The sequence below is a fragment of the Grampus griseus genome (genome assembly GCF_964374135.1).
Source record: "Grampus griseus genome assembly, chromosome: 15".
NCBI classification, from domain to species: domain Eukaryota; kingdom Metazoa; phylum Chordata; class Mammalia; order Artiodactyla; family Delphinidae; genus Grampus; species Grampus griseus.
Genome location: NC_139009.1, coordinates 23,669,084 through 23,683,483, shown reverse-complemented (window position 1 = coordinate 23,683,483; position 14,400 = coordinate 23,669,084). Strand labels below are relative to the sequence as shown.

Genomic DNA, 14,400 nt, shown 5'->3' with positions numbered 1-14,400 from the left:
TCTTATGCGAATCTATGCCTGATGATCTGAGGTGGAGCTGAGGCAGTAATGCTAGCACTGGGCAGCGGCTGCAAATACAGAGTATCATTAGCAGAGAGTTTGACTGCACAGAGACCATAATAAATCAATTGCTTGCAGACTCATATCAAAACCCTATCAGTGGGACTTCCCTGGTGGCGCAGTGGTTAATAATCTGCCTGCCAATGCAGGGGACACAGGTTCGAGCCCTGGTCTGGGAAGATCCCACGTGCCGCAGAGCAACTGAGCCCATGCACCACAACTACTGGGCCTGCACTCTAGAGCCCATGAGCCACAACTACTGAGCCCATGTGCCACAACTACTGAAGCCCGCGTGCCTAGAGCCCATGCTCTGCAACAAGAGAAGCCACCACAATGAGAGGCCTGCGCACTGCAATGAAGACCCAAGGAAGCCAATAAATAAAGAAAGAAAGATATTAAAAAAAAAACCAAAAAACAAAAACAATGAGAAGCCTGCACACTGCAAGGAAGAGTAGCCCCTGCTCACCACAACTAAAGAAAGCCCACGTGCAGCCAAAAATAAATAAATAAATAGATAGATAAATAACAACAACAAAAAACCCTATCAGTGAGTGGCAAGTGAAAACAAGCTCAGGGCTCCCACTGATTCTGCATTATGGTGAGTTGTATAATTTATATATTACAATGTAATAATAATAGAAATAAAGTGCACAATAAATGTAACGCGCTTGAATCAACCCGAAACCATCCTCCCCCACCCCACCCCCATCCATGGAAAGACTGTCTTCCAAGAAAATGGTCCCTGATGCCAAAAAGGTTGGGGACCACTGATCTACAGCATCTCACACCTATTTGGTAGCCAGAAAAAAAATTTTTTTTTTAATTTTAGAATTGTACTTAAATATATTTATGTGATACATGTGATATAAATATCTAATGTATGCTCAACCTAGACACAGTATTAGTTCCCCATTGAGAATAAAAACATTTAAAACATGTGTTATCTTTCCTAAGGCTAAATGCCTAAATGATAGCTTCTAAGCAGAGAAAACCCAATGGCAAATTCCTATATTTCCTCTTGATACCACTCATTTAAATTATAAAGTTTATTGGTTATCATTTGGTCATATACATTTCTCGCTGAAAGTCCAGGCAGAACTTTTATAATATACAAAATTTATGGACTAATACTACAAATGCAGTTAACAGGCTAAAATTAAGGCATTAACAACCAGCCTTTCAAGTGGAAGCTAAACAAAAATTATTCACTCTTAGGAATTTAAAAATAAATCTACAAATAAAATATAAATACAAGCCAACACTAAGGACACCTGGCAAGCTTTAAAAAAAAAAAATCCCATGGGTTATATCCATGCACATACTACCATACTAAATCATAAGGTTCAAAAATATAACAAATCGTAAGGCCATGTGCGGTACGCAGGCCTCTCACTGTTGTGGCCTCTCCTGTTGCGGAGCACAGGCTCCGGACGCGCAGGCTCAGTGGCCATGGCTCACAGGCCTAGCCGCTCCGCGGCATGTGGGATCTTCCCAGACCAGGCCACGAACCCGTGTCCCCTGCATCGGCAGGCGGACTCTCAACCACTGCGCCACCAGGGAAGCCCAGGCCATGTAGTTTTAAGAGACAATACAAAAGAATAGTTAAGAGTGTAGGCTCTGTAACCAACTTGGTATACACTTGAACTCTATTATTCACTATACTATGTGGCCTTAGCTTAACCTTACTGCACCCCCTTCAGTACCTGCCTAATAGTGTTACTATCAGTATTAAGAGAGTTAACAATATATGTAAAGTGCTTAGATGAGTGCCTGGTATATGATAAGTGCTCTATAAATATACTACTGACTTATACATGGTACAAATATATCTATTCTTTCAATTAATTTATTTTATCAAACATATTCAAGTTATTATAACAAATACATATTACTCATCCAAGGCCAAGTAGGGGACAACATTGATGCACTTAGATTTACCAGATACGTATAGTTTTCCTGCCTACTTCACGAAATTAGTTTCCTACCCATAGGAAAAATACCATCTTTTTCTCACTTAGGACTCTCTACAACAGTACTGTCCAATAGAAATATAATATGAGTCACACATGTAATTTGAAATCTTCTAGTAGCCACATTAAAAAATAAAGAAAAATAAATTAATTTTAATAGATTTAACCTTATATAAAATACTATTTCAATATGTAATCAAATTTAAACAGATTACTAATAAGATACTTTACATGCATTTTTTCATAATAAATTTGTGATATCTGCTGTGTATTTTAACACTACAGCACATCTCAAGTCACACTAGACACATGGCAAATGCCCAATGCCATGTGTTTAGTATATACTACATATTGATGACTACAAGGTAAGATTATAATAAAATCTTCATGCTGTACTAAATTTACTGAAAAGAAGTATTTAGGTATTATAATTTGTGTTCAAAATCTTAAGACTTCTCCAACAGGAAGCACTTCAAAGGCCTAATTTCTTAAAACTCTTTATTTTACAGATAAAGAAACTCAGAGAAGTAATTCACTGGTATCTGTAGGGGCTCCCAGGAAAGTCTCCTTTTTGAGTCCTAGACCTCTACAATGAAACTTACTCCTTTTAACATCAGGCTTGTCCCTAATTAAACCGAAGCCTGTGCTCAGACAGGCTATGGGTTTGAATCCCAGCTCTGCCACTTAATAATTGTGAACTTCCAACCTGTAACTTCCTTGATTTTAAAAACAGGGGTAATAGCAGTACCAAGTCAGGTCAATAGCAGGTAAAGGAGCTGTTGTGAAAATTTGATGAGTTAATACATGGAAAGTCGTTGGAGCAGCAATTGGTGCATAGTACATACTTAGTAAATATTGATTATTTACTAAGCAGGCTGATGTAGCTAGATTAAGATGCACCTGTTTAAATTAAGATACAAATGCTTCATCTGAAAGGAAAAAGTGTGACCAACTTTTTCGTTCTAAGAGTAACGGCGGGTTTCTTGCACACAAGCAGCCCTCAGAGCCCTGACTGGCTCTCTTCAGGCCAGGCCGAGGCCACAGTGCACTCCCTGACCCGTCTTACAAAAGACCTGCAGGCACAATCACCCTTTCTTCCTTGACCACGTGACACAGAACTGGGTTCCTTCCCCACTGCATCTTGCCTGTGTGGTAAGAAGCTGTGAAGCTCCACTTCTTCGTGGAGTGGAAACCCCTTCCTTTCCTTCCCACGAGGTCTAGGAAAGTAAAAAAGGTAACATTACATTCATTGGCTTTTCTTTTACTCACACCTTTTGAGTTGTAATCTCTGCATAAAATCCATTCTCTTGGAGGGGGGAAATCCTGCTTATAAAATCTACCTCTGAAATACAAAATCTGTCTTTAATCAGATTAAGGTACTTGCCAAAGTCACAGAGTGAGTCAGTGGCAGAGCCAGGCCTAGAATCACAGTGGAAGTAAACTGTTCAACTCCAAACTACAATGAAGTCATTTGATAACTTCCAGTACAAGAGAAAACGGGTCCTGGGACAAACAGTAACTACATATTGAGACAAAATGATTTGATGCTTTATTTAATAAAATACAAATTTAGAGTCAATACCTTTAAACACTGTAATAGAGTCTAAAGAATCTCAGAGTCAATGGGAAGCTGCCTTTAGGAGCATTATTTATTCCTTACGGAAATATAGTAATGGTACTGCAAAAAGACACATGATGGAATTCAGGATTATTGAGAGTCTAACACAAGCTTTGCAGAGATTACTTACATAACTCTGAACTCTAGATTCTACCTAGTTCTAAAATTTTAAGTATCTAAGAAGACAGATCTAAATCCATGCTGCCTAGGTAGGTGGGATCTAGGTGGACTTGTGGTACAAAGGAAACACTTATTGAGTGCTAAAAATTACTTCCAGAGAAAAATATGGACGGTAGTATTCTGAAAAAGCAAGATCCAGGGAGGCAGCCTAAGACAGCCAAGATGTTTTGAATATCAACCATTAAAAGGAAACAAGAAGCAAGCATGATCTAAGGGCAACTCTCTCAGGCAACCGCCATGTTGGTGAGGGATGTAGCTGCAAAGCCAGCGCAGTCTCCATCCCAAATCAGTCATTACTGAGCATGAAGCCAGCATCACCTTTTCTCTCCCAAGTTATAAATGCGTAATAATCTACTGTTACTTTAGCAGCAAGCTGAGAAGACTGTATATACATGACAGGATTTTAGTGTTGGAATTTTTTTAAATTTACGGCCAAAGTAACCTGGCATGAATTCACTAATATTCGTAATGATTACTGTGTTTCCCAGTATCTGGTCCAACTGGAACGTAATTCATGTGATTCACGGCAATGACAACTACTACAAACCTGAACATCTCTAAAGAGAGAAGTAAGGGGAAAAAAGGAATTTCCCTGGGGTGAAGCTGAAAATCTCTAAAGCTTGATGGTTTTCAACAGCTTTACTGAGATATAATTCACATACCATAAAATTCACGCATTTAAAGTGTACTTCTCAGTGGTTTTTAGTATATTCAGAGTAGTGTGACAAGCACCACAACTGATTTTAGAACATTTTCATTACTCTCACCTCAGGCTGAAGAGCACTTGTGGTCTTCTCTATTTAATAGCTCTTTTTCCAGTCAGCCACATGGTTTCTACTCACCTGGTTCAGGTCATAGCCCAAAGGTCACTTTCGCAGAGAGGCCTTCCCTAACCACCCAATTTACACCTGTTACACCACCCCATGCAGCACACACTTCACGCATCATATCACCTGTCACCCCCACCCTCACCCCCCCACAAACACACTTTTTTTTTCCCAGTTACTGATCACATTTAGCATTCTAAATGTTTTATATGTTGATTGTCTGTAAACTCCAAGAGGGCACAATTTTTATCTATTTACTGCTGTACCCCCAGAGCCTAGAACAGGACACTGTTGTAAATGTTTCATGTTTATAGAAGGGAAAGGGGGAGGGAGAAGAGAGAAACGGAAGTGACTTCACTACTACAAATTTCACTAGCTTGTGAGATCTTTGTTCTAATTTATTAAATTACAGGATTTTTATAATATTTTTCTCCATTAGAATGGAAGTCTAACCAGAGAAAACTAAAATAAAAGAAGTTAACTAAATTTAGCACCATTGCAGATGCAATATCTATGCTTTATTTTAAAGATTAGCAAATACCTAATAAGTACCAAAGAATTGGGGGAGAAAAAAATGGTAATCTAAGTGAACTGGAATAGTCAGAAACTGCCTCCTAGAGGAAGTAGTGTTATTATAGATGAAACTGAGGTAACAAACAGAACCAAACATGTAATGGCTTAACATACAGTTTATTTCTTGCATATGTAATAGTAGCGGGGTAACAGGGAAAAGTTCAGGTTGGTGGATAACTCTCCTCCACACAGTTACTCAGGGATCCAAGTTGCTTCCATTGCGGCTCGGCATCCCCCTAGTTCCACCTTATGGTATGTGTCTGGCCAGCAGAAGAGAAAAAAAAAACATGGACAGCTGTAGCGTATCATTTCTACTCACATTCAGTGGCTAGAATGTAATCACATGAAAAACAAGAGCTAGCTCCAGGCTCAGGTAGGTGAAGAACAAGTTTTGGTACACAGCTAGTAGTCTCTGCCACATGTAGGATCTGAAATGAACCCTGAAGGATAAGTAGAATGTAAACAAGAATGAAGGAACCACATGAACAAAAACAAGCAAGTCATAACTAAGCAGTATGCCAAGAGAGAGGACAAGTCTGGCTGTATTCTGAAAAGCAGTGAGAGAAGATGAGGTTGGCTAGGTCAATGGTTCCCAAATGTAAACTAAAGACCAATCCCAATATATATCAAAATTTCTACCAGTCTACAATGAAGTAAGAAAAATAAGTACAAGTTGATAACTTGGTAATAATGCTAAATTAATTTTATTATTATATACTTGTAATTCAATTTCCTATGACTTACATACAATGTGATATCATAAAATTAAAATTTCATTGTTTAATTTTCAACATAGCAATTAAAGCTATCAACAGTTCTTTCTAAGATAACGCCCTTTCCTGACTATAACAGATTCAGTCTATGTCCTGTAGGCAATGGGGATTTACTGTCACTTTCCAATTTATTATATAATTTTAATTATTTAATATTTTCTAACAAACCTGTATTACTTTGGAAATTAAAACAATTTATTAGCTCTAGTCATTAGGATTTAAATATTAAAAACAAGAGTTACCTAAGAGTGAGCAAAATGTGTTACATTTATAAACTATACTCAAAATACAGTGCCCTAAAGATTGAAAAAAAATAGCTGACTCTTCTGGACTGAATTTCAAACTCTTATATAAACGTAACATATAAGACGAATATTAAACTCAAAAAGGGAGTTTAAGAAAGCAGTAAATAAGCAAACTAGAAAACAATCTGCTACAGCATTAACCCAGAACTTTCTCTCCTAAAATAACTACCTTTAATCTAAAAATGGCATAATATACTAATTTTCTAATTATTTACTATGGGTTGAGTTAGAGTGGGAAATGTTAGTTACCATTAAAAATAGCAATAAAAAGTAAAATGCTCTTTTCACTAGAGAAATTCAAATGTCCATCATTCAACTCTGAGATAAAAGTAAGAATTTTATTTGGAATAAAGCAGTGTTAAATTTAAACACTAAAGAAAATGAACACTTAGGAACTCCTTATAACCAATGGAAGTATGTGCTTATCAAAGACAGAAAGCTAATTCCAAGGCTCTAAAAGAACCAAAGCTCTATAAAAATCACTTTTTCTACCTTTTCTCCTATATACCACTAATGGCAAGGCTTGAAATGATGACACAGCACAGCATGCCTTCTTAAAAACAGAGAGGAAAAAGCTGTCAGAGAAGTAAAAATGGTGCAAATTCCGCTTATTGGAAACCTGATGTATGTTTCAATAAGTTCCAGACACCATGTAAATGTTAGCCACGCATCTTTCCAGGCAGTTTAGAATTATTCAGCTCAGGGGTGACCAAGTCAACCATGCAAGGAAAACATCTGCTGGTAATTTCTAAAGTTAATAGTTGCCAATAGTAGTACATATCTCTTATCATAATGCTTTCCATGGAAAATGTTCAAGTATTCATTGGTGAAAGATCTGCCTAAAGTAGAATTATCAAAAACTATTTTTACCATATAGCAGTCTGGTAATGTTTGGGTAATTTAATTAGTCAGGTTCTAAAACATTTTCTGCTTAACTGAGAGTCACTGCTTTTTAAAAATTTAACACACACACACCATTACCATGATAAAAGATCTGAAAAGTTATTTATACAAATAAAAAGAGTTTCAGCTCGCTGAAACTCAATTTACCACATATTTGGAAAACTGAAACAGTATTTGATAAACTGTTCAATTTAATTATTTTAAAATGAAATCACTTTTTAAAAAATGTCTGGTAGATATGTTACTACATGTTACACATTTAGACAAACATTCATAAACTACACACATTGATCATACCAGTGTGAGTCATATTAAAATTTGATGGCTATGATTTGTTGCATGTATGGACAAGCTGTAGCTTTCCCCTAAGCTATGGACAAAGAAACAGACACTAGATCTGCACTAGGGATTTTATTCTGCACAACACAGCTCTTGCCTACAATACTCCTCTAGCACTACCATCTTAAAATGACAATAATATTGGTTAATGGGAAAGCTAAGAGTTACAGAAATTTAAAATGGGAAGTCCCATAAAGTAACTCAAGTTAAAAAGAAATACTAGACTCATTATTTCCAAATAAGATGTGTACACTTCAAAAAGACTGGCTTGGGAAGCGACACTACTTACTCCAACATGCTGTCAGTGCTTATATTTTTAGAATTCCTTTTTGGGAAATCTCTGCAGAACCTTTAGCACATTCTATTGATCAGCCTTAATGAATCTGCAAACTTGGAAACCGTATTTGAGTTTTTAAACCAATTAAGGAGTCACACGGGCCTGCTATAGAGAATATGATGGATCATCAAGCAGAAGCAGAGTAATATACATTAGGTCAAAAATGAGATGTATGGGACTTCCCTGGCAGTCCAGTGGTTAAGAATCTGCCTTCCAATGCAGGGGATGCGGGTTCAATCCCTGGTCGGGGAACTAAGATCCCACATACTGCAGGACAACTAAGCCCACGCACCGCAACTACTAAGCCCACATGCTCTGGAACCCACATGCCACAATTACTGAGCCCACATGCTGCAACAAAGATCCCGCGTGCCGCAACTAAGACCCAACGCAGCCAAAAATAAATAAATAAATATTTAAAAAGATTACAGTAAAAGTCCCTTCTAAGTCATAAATGTTATTTAAAAAAAACATAAAAAAAATTCATTAAGGGTTTTAGTTTTAAATTCAAGTTAAGACAACTGAGAATCCCCAAATTCTCTAAGAATATGCAATTTGATTTTAAAACACACTTTTAGAGATGTCAATTCCAACTGCTATAGGCAGGGACTGCAGAAAACTGTAGAAAAATCAACTTAGGATGGATGATATAGTAGTTCAGGTTCAAAGAGGTTAGGCCCTAAATTAGGTCCAGTTTGGCAAGACCACACCTCTTACAACTCAATCAAAGTGTACAAATATGCTTTTTTTCTTATGCAGACATTTAAAAAAAATTTTTAATGAGTTGTCATCATACTGTTTAATAGCATTTATTGAACACTTACAATGTCAGACAGTATGCTAGGCACTTGCATTACCTCATTTACTTCTCAGAACAGCTCTATAGAGGGAGGCACTATTATATCCCTATTTTAAAGATAAGGAAACTCAGATCCACAAAGCTTACATAACCAGAGTCACAAAGTGTGGCAGACTGTATTTTCCAATGATGGCTACAAAAATATCTCCTATCCCACATGTTCTTTTTTTTCCATAATAAACTTTTATTTCAGAAGTTTTAAATTTACAGAAAAATTGTGTTGACAGTATAGAATTCCCATATACCCCACACCCAGTTTCCCATAGTATTAACATCTTACATTGGTATAGTACATTTGTCACAATTAATAAACCAATATTGACAAATTTTTAGTAACTACAGTCTATATTTAAATTTCCTTAGTGTTTATCTCATGTCCTTCTATTCTAGGATACCATATTACATTTAAGTCATCATGTCTCCTAAGTCCTCTTAGCGGTATCATTTTTCAGACTTGTTTGTGATAACCTAGGAAATTAAAAAACTGAGACCCAGGGCTTCCCTGGTGGCGCAGTGGTTGAGAGTCCGCCTGCTGATGCAGGGGACGCGGGTTCGTGCCCCGGTCCGGGAGGATCCCACATGCCGCGGAGCAGCTGGGCCCGTGAGCCATGGCCGCTGAGCCTGCGCGTCCGGAGCCTGTGCTCCGCAACGGGAGAGAGGCCACAACGGTGAGAGGCCCGCGCAAAAAAAAAAAACTGAGACCCAGATGTGCTTCTTAACAACTCTCCAAACAACTTCCTATAAACCAAATTGCTTGTCGTTAGAATTTTTAAGAGGTCCATGTGTTGGTCAGTGCAGTGGGCCTGAACTGGCAGACCAATCACACTTGGCAAGTACATCCTACAATAATACTTTTTTTGCCAGTAACTGCATTAATACATAGTATACTCAGAAGAATATATGAATGAGCTATCATGGTATATAAGACCATGTGACGCCAAAATATAATTTGACTCCAAAATGTAAGTAACATCATTCCCAGTGATAGACCAAGCAGGTAATGTATCAACTTCTTTTTAAGTAGCCATATTTGCTTTCCACACTGTAACAGAAAAACATAAACCAGAGAATTTTCTAAATATTCAAATAATTCTTGTTTACTTTCATTTAATAGGAGTACTTATAAAATATTATTAAATTTATTATGCACATTTTAGGGTTAAGTTGTAGCCAGTGCTAATTATAACATGTCTGGAAAAAATTTAAGCTACACTGATTAAAATTCTATTTATAAAGGAAAAATCTAAACCACAGAAACAGTGCTTAGTTTAGAACAAGAACATGTACATAACTGCCAAGTGCAATCCCTGTTTAGATGTTGCTTACTGAAACACTGTAATTACAAAAAACCAAAATGAATTTCTAAGTGTTTCAAGATGAAATAGTCCTGGCATAATTTTCAAGGCTTTTAATTACTTTCCTGAAAAGGCAAATACTCTAAGTTTTAACTTAATATAATATTAACTCTAGAAGTTAACACAGATTGAACATCCAATTTTACTCTAAAATGGAAGCCACCTATGAAATTCAGAACCTTTTAAATTAACAATCAAATGCTAACCAAAGAAAAATTACTGGGAGGCAAAGGCCAATGCTAACTTCCTACAGCCATTTATGGATAATGCAAACCTCCAAGCTTACTGAATGGGTTTTGAACATAAAGTGAACATCTACCCAATAGAGAAATGCATCATAATGACACACAGTCCCTCACTTCCCACTCCCTCTTCAGTCAACTACAGTCTGGCTTGTTGCCTCTAACACTCCACTGAAACCACATCAGCAAAAAAATCTATTTTCACACTGCCAAATCCAATGGCCACTCCTCTGTCCTCACTTTACTCCACCTCTTGGCAGCATTCCACGTGAATGGCCACTTCCTCCTTGAAATGCTTGCCTCTCTTGGCTTTTGTGACACCACTTTTCCGGGTTTTCTTCTGACCTCATTGCTCCCTGTCTCAGGGTCTCCTTGTGGCTCCTCCTCCTCTACTAGACCTCTAAATGCTGGGGCTTCCTATCACTCAGATATTGGTTGTCTTCTCTCTATCCTCTTCCTCCTCCCCACTTCCTCTACATTATCCTCATGCTGACCTTTCCAAAATATATCTCCAACACAATCTTCTCCTCTGAGCTCAACTCACAGATTCAGCTGATTACCTGACACTTGGGTGTCTAACAGTTCTATCAAACTGAACACATTCAGAATAAATGTCATGATTATTCTTCCCCATTCTTCTACTCGCCACTCAGCCCTTGTTTTTCTGTAAACGGTATCAGCAACCACCAAGATTCTCTACCAAGAAACCTAGGAGTCATCGTTCATTCTTTCCTTTCCCTAACCCCCCAAATCCAAAAAAATTAGCAACAGACCTGTCAACTGTTATTTCCAAAATATATCCTAAACCCACTACTTTCCATCACTTTGCATTGCCAAATATTATTGTAGTTTCTAATTACCAAAGTTACTTCATTATAAACTTCTAAAATGAATGTAGTTTTCCTTAACTTATGGCGTTCAATAAGATTAAGATGTTTGGGGTAAAAGTAATCTATTTTCATACGTATCTCTATGCCACAGAGGTTTATCTAATTTACAGTCAAATAAAATTTTGGTTCACAGATTAGAAATGCCCCAAGGTGGGAATTCTATCAAAATATGGACAGAGACAAGAGTCCCAAATTATGAGCAGGTAGCATGCCAAAACCTTGCGGCAAGTCAGCTGTTTGGAATTCACAATGCATTTTCTCACAGAAATTATATGATACATAAGTGATCAGGTTTTCAGGTCAGCCTACAAAAAGCCAGCTTCACTCATACATGCCTGAAAAATAGCACTAATAACAACACAGTCTTTAACCACTATGAATAAACACCTAACTTGGAAGAATGATTTGTAAAACTGTATTTTAATACCCCAATCTATTGTATTAACTCTTATAAACTGTAGGAGACCCTCTCCTACCTCCCTGTCTTCCAAATGTGACCAGCTTATACCCATTTTTTTTAATCTCTCACCAAAACGCTTCACTTTATGTTCCCAGATTCTGGGCCACACAGAATGCAAGACCACAACTTATCCCATAATTCCCATCCCCTGATATAACTCTTTGAGATTTTCACTGCTAGAAAAAAACTCTGGGAGGAGAAAGACAAAGAGAAACAGGAAAAACAAATTGGCGGGGTGGGGGAGGATCACAAAATCTCAAGAAACCCTAAAAAGTAATTATTCTATTTTTACGATGTGCCAAAAGGCACATGGAGTCACATGGGATTTTTCTAAGCTCCTACTTTCACTGAAATAGTCTTCTCTAGAGCCCTGCTCAATCCTTCTAGACTTTTTAAAATCCTAGGCTGGGCACTTTATCTTCCCTTCCATTAAGGAAGCTGCTATTTTGTTCCTTCTCACATTCTCTCTTATTTCTCACTTAGAACCCTAAATGGAAAAATAAAGAAAGAGGCACATTGATAACAAGTCTTTAGGTAAACACAGAACTGAAGTAAGGGAGAGATGGAGCCTAAGGAGTAGTCAGGCCATTAAGGTCACCATTAATCTGTAACTTATTAAATACAAATGAGGAACAAATGATTTGGAGCAAAGAAAGAGTTTCATAAATGGACACCAGACAAGTTTCCAGAAACATGAAAAATCTACCTTATATATCTCAACATAATATATTCTATGGCTCACCTTCTCTTTCCAACAATCACATCAAAGATGAATCCTATACTGTCTCTGTATGACTAACACGACCTGAGTACACCACAAATAGGTAAAATCCAGGGTGCCAACATTCCCAATCTGATAAAATTAATTTACCAACAAATGGAGAAATCAATTTCTACTTGTCTAGATAATGAAAACCAAATGGACAGAGCTACAGTAGCATTAAGAGCCAATGAAGACAGTAAATGACTCTGAAAGCCAAAAGAAAGCCAAAAGTCATAAATAAATTCGTAAGCACAGGAGTGAGCAGCGGATTCTCTAAACTTCAAAGAATAGATGTTTTACAGAAAGTAAACTAGGAAGGTAAGGCTGCATCATCTGTCTGTCAAATAAGTCTCTGAAATAAGTATCTTACAGGGACTTCCCTGGTGGTCCAGTGGTAAAGAATCCGCCTGCCAATGCAGGGGATAAGGGTTCGATCCCTGGTCAGGGAACTAAGATTTCACATGCCGTGGGGCAACTAAGTCCACATGCCACAGCTGAGCTCGTGCGTCAGCTAGAGCCCACGTGCTGCAAACTACAGAGCCCACGTGCTCTGGAACCCACGCGCCACAACTACAGAGCCCATGCGTCCTGGAGCCTGTGAGCCACAACCAGAGAGGAGAAAACTCGCACACCACAACTAGAAAGAAGCCCGCACACCGCAACAAGATCCCTCGTGCCACAACTAAGACTTGACACAGCCAAAAATAAATTAAATAAATAAATAATAAATCTTTAAGAAACAAAGCAAAAGTATCTTATGGACGAAAAATTGTTAATGGACTAAAACATTTAGGTCCAAATTAGTAAACTACCACTTTCTGAATGAAATGAATATGAAACCACACACTTAAGTGTAGCAATGAAAACATAATGTATCCAAAAGTAATCTGAGCTAGCTTGAAATAGACAACCAATAGACAACCTGTCGACCTATAAACAATTAAAAATTACCGGACTTCCCTGGTGGCGCAATGGTTGAGAGTCCGCCTGCCAATGCAGGGGACACGGGTTCGAGCCCTGGTCCCAGAAGATCCCACATGCTGCGAAGCAACTGGGCCCATGCACCACAACTACTGAGCCTGTGCTCTAGAGCCCGCAAGCCACAACTACTGAGCCCATGTGCTACAACTACTGAAGCCCGTGCACCTAGAGCCCGTGCTTCACAATGAGAGGCCTGTGCATCGAAACGAAGAGTGGCCCCCGCTCGCCGCAACTGGAGAAGGCCCGTGCGCAGCAACGAAAACCCAACACTGCCAAAAATAAATAAATAATAAATTAAAAAAAAAAATTACCTTCACCTATTCACTATTATTTTATACAAGCTGGTCCTGGTTCCACCACTTACTGCATGAGTTTGAACAAATTATTTAACCTCTCTGGGTCTCAGTTTCTACACTCGTAAAACAGAACTAAAGATGGCACCTACCTCATGATTGTGAGGATTAAAAGACATAAGGTAAATTGTTCTGAGCAGCTTCAGAAACAGAGTAAGTGTTCAACAAAGGTTAGTTACTATTGTTTTCTCCAAACCGATGCAGACAAAAGTTACTTGAAGTCACATCCATGCCTTAACACTACCTTTGAAACCTTCACAACCCTCAGGACAGTGCTAAACACTGTGGATGCTCAGTATTCAGTAACTGAAAACTAGTTAAGTCATGAAATCTAGAACCTTGAAGCTGAAGATTTCAGAAGTCATCTGGAACAATTTCACTTAATTCAACAATAAGACTCGTGGGAGATTATCAAATCTTTGTTTAAACACTTCCTAGAACAGAAACTTGCCTTCTCAACAAGACATATAAAAACAGGTCTAATTACTAGAATGTTCCCTCTGAAGATTTCATTGTACTGATTACTGCCTCTCATAACTTCTTATCTGAAAGGCTGAATTCACTAGAGGGCATCACAATATTAGGAAAAGTCATCTGTCATGAAAAGGAAAG

At 37.9% G+C, this 14,400-nt stretch overlaps 1 protein-coding gene across 2 annotated transcripts in view; it reads right to left on the bottom strand.

The window, feature by feature from the left end:
- Window positions 1–14,400, bottom strand: part of LCLAT1 (lysocardiolipin acyltransferase 1) — a 192,467-nt gene that overhangs the window by 156,292 nt on the left and 21,775 nt on the right. Inside the window, exon 2 of one of the 2 annotated variants that reach the window (XM_082671721.1) lies at window positions 5,548–5,668. The exons of the other annotated variant lie outside the window; for it this stretch is intronic. The gene's annotated coding sequence lies outside the window, so the exon portion shown is untranslated. The remainder of the gene's footprint in view (window positions 1–5,547; window positions 5,669–14,400) is intronic. 2 annotated transcript variants of the gene reach the window in all.